Source organism: Dunckerocampus dactyliophorus, unplaced genomic scaffold (assembly GCF_027744805.1).
Source record: "Dunckerocampus dactyliophorus isolate RoL2022-P2 unplaced genomic scaffold, RoL_Ddac_1.1 HiC_scaffold_40, whole genome shotgun sequence".
Classification (NCBI taxonomy): Eukaryota; Metazoa; Chordata; class Actinopteri; order Syngnathiformes; family Syngnathidae; genus Dunckerocampus; species Dunckerocampus dactyliophorus.
In genome coordinates, this window is record NW_026559876.1 from 75,001 (window position 1) to 80,000 (window position 5,000).

Genomic DNA, 5,000 nt, shown 5'->3' on the forward strand with positions numbered 1-5,000 from the left:
CATTTGACACTTTGTCATTTTTTCAGCACTTTTTTCGCGCATTGGGTACTCCGCCCATTGACTCCCATTCATTTGACACTTTGTCGTTTTTCCAGACCTTTTTTCACGCATTGGGTACTCCGCCCATTCACTCCCATTCATTTGACACTTTGTCGTTTTTTCAGCACTTTTTTCGCGCATTGGGTACTCCGCCCCATTCACTCCCATTCATTTCACACTTAGAAAAATCATCCGAGCGGCTCTCCACGCATTTTATAGCCGCTTTGGGGCTCCAGCCGCCTCGGCCTTCATTTCTGACTAGGCTCGTGTGGACTTTGTCGTTTTTTCAGCACTTTTTTCGCGCATTGGGTACTCCGCCCCATTCACTCCCATTCATTTCACACTTTGAAAAATCATCCGAGCGGCTCTCCACGCGTTTTATAGCCGCTTTGGGGCTCCAGCCGCCTCGGACTGCATTTCTGACTAGGCTCGTGTGGACTTTGTCGTTTTTTCAGCACTTTTTTCGCGCATTGGGTACTCCGCCCCATTCACTCCCATTCATTTCACACTTTGAAAAATCATCCGAGCGGCTCTCCACGCGTTTTATAGCCGCTTTGGGGCTCCAGCCGCCTCGGACTGCATTTCTGACTAGGCTCGTGTGGACTTTGTCGTTTTTTCAGCACTTTTTTTACACATTGGGTACTCTGCCCCATTCACTCCCATTCATTTGACACTTTGAAAAATCATCCGAGCGGCTCTCCACGCGTTTTATAGCCGCTTTGGGGCTCCAGCCGCCTCGGACTGCATTTCTGACTAGGCTCGTGTGGACTTTGTCGTTTTTTCAGCACTTTTTTTACACATTGGGTACTCTGCCCCATTCACTCCCATTCATTTGACACTTTGAAAAATCATCCGAGCGGCTCTCCACGCGTTTTATAGCCGCTTTCAGACTCCTGCCGCCTCGCCTGCACTTCCGCCTCGGTCCGTTAGGATTTAGGCCTTTTTTCAGCACTTTTTCTCCGTTCCTCCGGGGCGACAGCGGCTCTCCACGCATTTTATAGCCGTTTTCAGACTCCTGCCGCCTCGCCTGCACTTCCGCCTCGGTCCGTTAGGATTTAGGCCTTTTTTCAGCACTTTTTCTCCGTTCCTCCGGGGCGACAGCGGCTCTCCACGCATTTTATAGCCGTTTTCAGACTCCTGCCGCCTCGCCTGCACTTCCGCCTCGGTCCGTTAGGATTTAGGCCTTTTTTCAGCACTTTTTCTCCGTTCCTCCGGGGCGACAGCGGCTCTCCACGCATTTTATAGCCGTTTTCAGACTCCTGCCGCCTCGCCTGCACTTCCGCCTCGGTCCGTTAGGATTTAGGCCTTTTTTCAGCACTTTTTCTCCGTTCCTCCGGGGCGACAGCGGCTCTCCACGCATTTTATAGCCGTTTTCAGACTCCTGCCGCCTCGCCTGCACTTCCGCCTCGGTCCGTTAGGATTTAGGCCTTTTTTCAGCACTTTTTCTCCGTTTCTCCGGGGCGACAGCGGCTCTCCACGCATTTTATAGCCGTTTTCAGACTCCTGCCGCCTCGCCTGCACTTCCGCCTAGGTCCGTTAGGATTTAGGCCTTTTTTCAGCACTTTTTCTCCGTTTCTCCGGGGCGACAGCGGCTCTCCACGCTTTTTATAGCGGTTTTCAGACTCCTGCCGCCTCGCCTGCACTTCCGCCTAGGTCCGTTAGGATTTAGGCCTTTTTTCAGCACTTTTTCTCCGTTCCTCCGGGGCGACAGCGGCTCTCCACGCTTTTTATAGCCGCTTTGGGGCTTTAGCCGCCTCGGCCTGCATTTCTGACTAGGCTCGTGTGGACTTTTTCAGCACTTTTTTTGTGCATTGGGTACTCTCGCCCATTGACTCCCATTCATTTGACACTTTGTCATATTTTCAGCACTTTTTTGGCGCATTGGGTACTCTCGCCCATTGACTCCCATTCATTTGACACTTTGTCATATTTTCAGCACTTTTTTGGCGCATTGGGTACTCTCGCCCATTGACTTCAATGCATTTACTGCAACTCCTGCCTGTGTCCGCCAGAGGGCGTCTGGCTTAACAGCGGCTCTCCACGCTATTTCTATCCGCTTTGAGGCTCCAGGCAGCTCGGCCTGGGTTTCTGAATTTCTCCCTTGACACTTTGTTACTTTTTCACCCTTTTTCTCATTTCATCCAGGGACACAGCGGCTCTCACAGACTTTAGAACCGCCCCTGGGCTCCAGGACCCTAGGCATGGGTTTCTGCCTAGCTCCCTTGACACTTTGCCATTTTTCCACCCTTTTTCTCATTTCATCCAGGGACACAGCGGCTCTCCACAGACTTTGCAGGCGCCCCCGGGCTCCAGGAAGCTCGGCCTGGGTTTCTGAATTTCTCCCTTGACACTTTGCCATTTTTTCACCTTTTTTCTCATTTCATCCAGGGACACAGCGGCTCTCCACAGACTTTGCAGCCGCCCCCGGGCTCCAGGCAGCTCGGCCTGGGTTTCTGAATTTCTCCCTTGACACTTTGCCATTTTTTCACCTTTTTTCTCATTTCATCCAGGGACACAGCGGCTCTCCACAGACTTTGCAGCCGCCCCTGGGCTCCAGCCAGCTCGGCCTGAGTTTCTGAATTTCTCCCTTGACACTTTGCCATTTTTTCACCCTTTTTCTCATTTCATCCAGGGACACAGCGGCTCTCCACAGACTTTCCCGCGGCCCCTGGGCTCCAGGACCCTAGGCATGGGTTTCTGCCTAGCTCCCTTGACACTTTGCCATTTTTTCACCTTTTTTCTCATTTCATCCAGGGACACAGCGGCTCTCCACAGACTTTGCAGCCGCCCCCGGGCTCCAGGCAGCTCGGCCTGGGTTTCTGAATTTCTCCCTTGACACTTTGCCATTTTTTCACCTTTTTTCTCATTTCATCCAGGGACACAGCGGCTCTCCACAGACTTTGCAGCCGCCCCTGGGCTCCAGCCAGCTCGGCCTGAGTTTCTGAATTTCTCCCTTGACACTTTGCCATTTTTTCACCCTTTTTCTCATTTCATCCAGGGACACAGCGGCTCTCCACAGACTTTCCCGCGGCCCCTGGGCTCCAGGACCCTAGGCATGGGTTTCTGCCTAGCTCCCTTGACACTTTGCCATTTTTTCACCCTTTTTCTCATTTCATCCAGGGACACAGCGGCTCTCCACAGACTTTGCAGCCGCCCCTGGGCTCCAGGACCCTAGGCATGGGTTTCTGCCTAGCTCCCTTGACACTTTGCCATTTTTTCACCCTTTTTCTCATTTCATCCAGGGACACAGCGGCTCTCCACAGACTTTACAGCCGCCCCTGGGCTCCAGGACCCTAGGCACGGGTTTCTGAATTTTTCCCTTGACACTTTGCCATTTTTTCACCCTTTTTCTCATTTCATCCAGGGACACAGCGGCTCTCCACAGACTTTCCCGCGGCCCCTGGGCTCCAGGCAGCTCGGCCTGAGTTTCTGAATTTCTCCCTTGACACTTTGCCATTTTTTCACCTTTTTTCTCATTTCATCCAGGGACACAGCGGCTCTCCACAGACTTTGCAGCCGCCCCTGGGCTCCAGCCAGCTCGGCCTGAGTTTCTGAATTTCTCCCTTGACACTTTGCCATTTTTTCACCCTTTTTCTCATTTCATCCAGGGACACAGCGGCTCTCACAGACTTTAGAACCGCCCCTGGGCTCCAGGACCCTAGGCATGGGTTTCTGCCTAGCTCCCTTGACACTTTGCCATTTTTTCACCTTTTTTCTCATTTCATCCAGGGACACAGCGGCTCTCCACAGACTTTGCAGCCGCCCCCGGGCTCCAGGCAGCTCGGCCTGGGTTTCTGAATTTCTCCCTTGACACTTTGCCATTTTTTCACCTTTTTTCTCATTTCATCCAGGGACACAGCGGCTCTCCACAGACTTTGCAGCCGCCCCTGGGCTCCAGCCAGCTCGGCCTGAGTTTCTGAATTTCTCCCTTGACACTTTGCCATTTTTTCACCCTTTTTCTCATTTCATCCAGGGACACAGCGGCTCTCCACAGACTTTCCCGCGGCCCCTGGGCTCCAGGACCCTAGGCATGGGTTTCTGCCTAGCTCCCTTGACACTTTGCCATTTTTTCACCCTTTTTCTCATTTCATCCAGGGACACAGCGGCTCTCCACAGACTTTGCAGCCGCCCCTGGGCTCCAGGACCCTAGGCATGGGTTTCTGCCTAGCTCCCTTGACACTTTGCCATTTTTTCACCCTTTTTCTCATTTCATCCAGGGACACAGCGGCTCTCCACAGACTTTACAGCCGCCCCTGGGCTCCAGGACCCTAGGCACGGGTTTCTGAATTTTTCCCTTGACACTTTGCCATTTTTTCACCCTTTTTCTCATTTCATCCAGGGACACAGCGGCTCTCCACAGACTTTCCCGCGGCCCCTGGGCTCCAGGCAGCTCGGCCTGAGTTTCTGAATTTCTCCCTTGACACTTTGCCATTTTTTCACCTTTTTTCTCATTTCATCCAGGGACACAGCGGCTCTCCACAGACTTTGCAGCCGCCCCTGGGCTCCAGCCAGCTCGGCCTGAGTTTCTGAATTTCTCCCTTGACACTTTGCCATTTTTTCACCCTTTTTCTCATTTCATCCAGGGACACAGCGGCTCTCACAGACTTTAGAACCGCCCCTGGGCTCCAGGACCCTAGGCATGGGTTTCTGCCTAGCTCCCTTGACACTTTGCCATTTTTTCACCTTTTTTCTCATTTCATCCAGGGACACAGCGGCTCTCCACAGACTTTGCAGCCGCCCCCGGGCTCCAGGCAGCTCGGCCTGGGTTTCTGAATTTCTCCCTTGACACTTTGCCATTTTTTCACCTTTTTTCTCATTTCATCCAGGGACACAGCGGCTCTCCACAGACTTTGCAGCCGCCCCTGGGCTCCAGCCAGCTCGGCCTGAGTTTCTGAATTTCTCCCTTGACACTTTGCCATTTTTTCACCCTTTTTCTCATTTCATCCAGGGACACAGCGGCT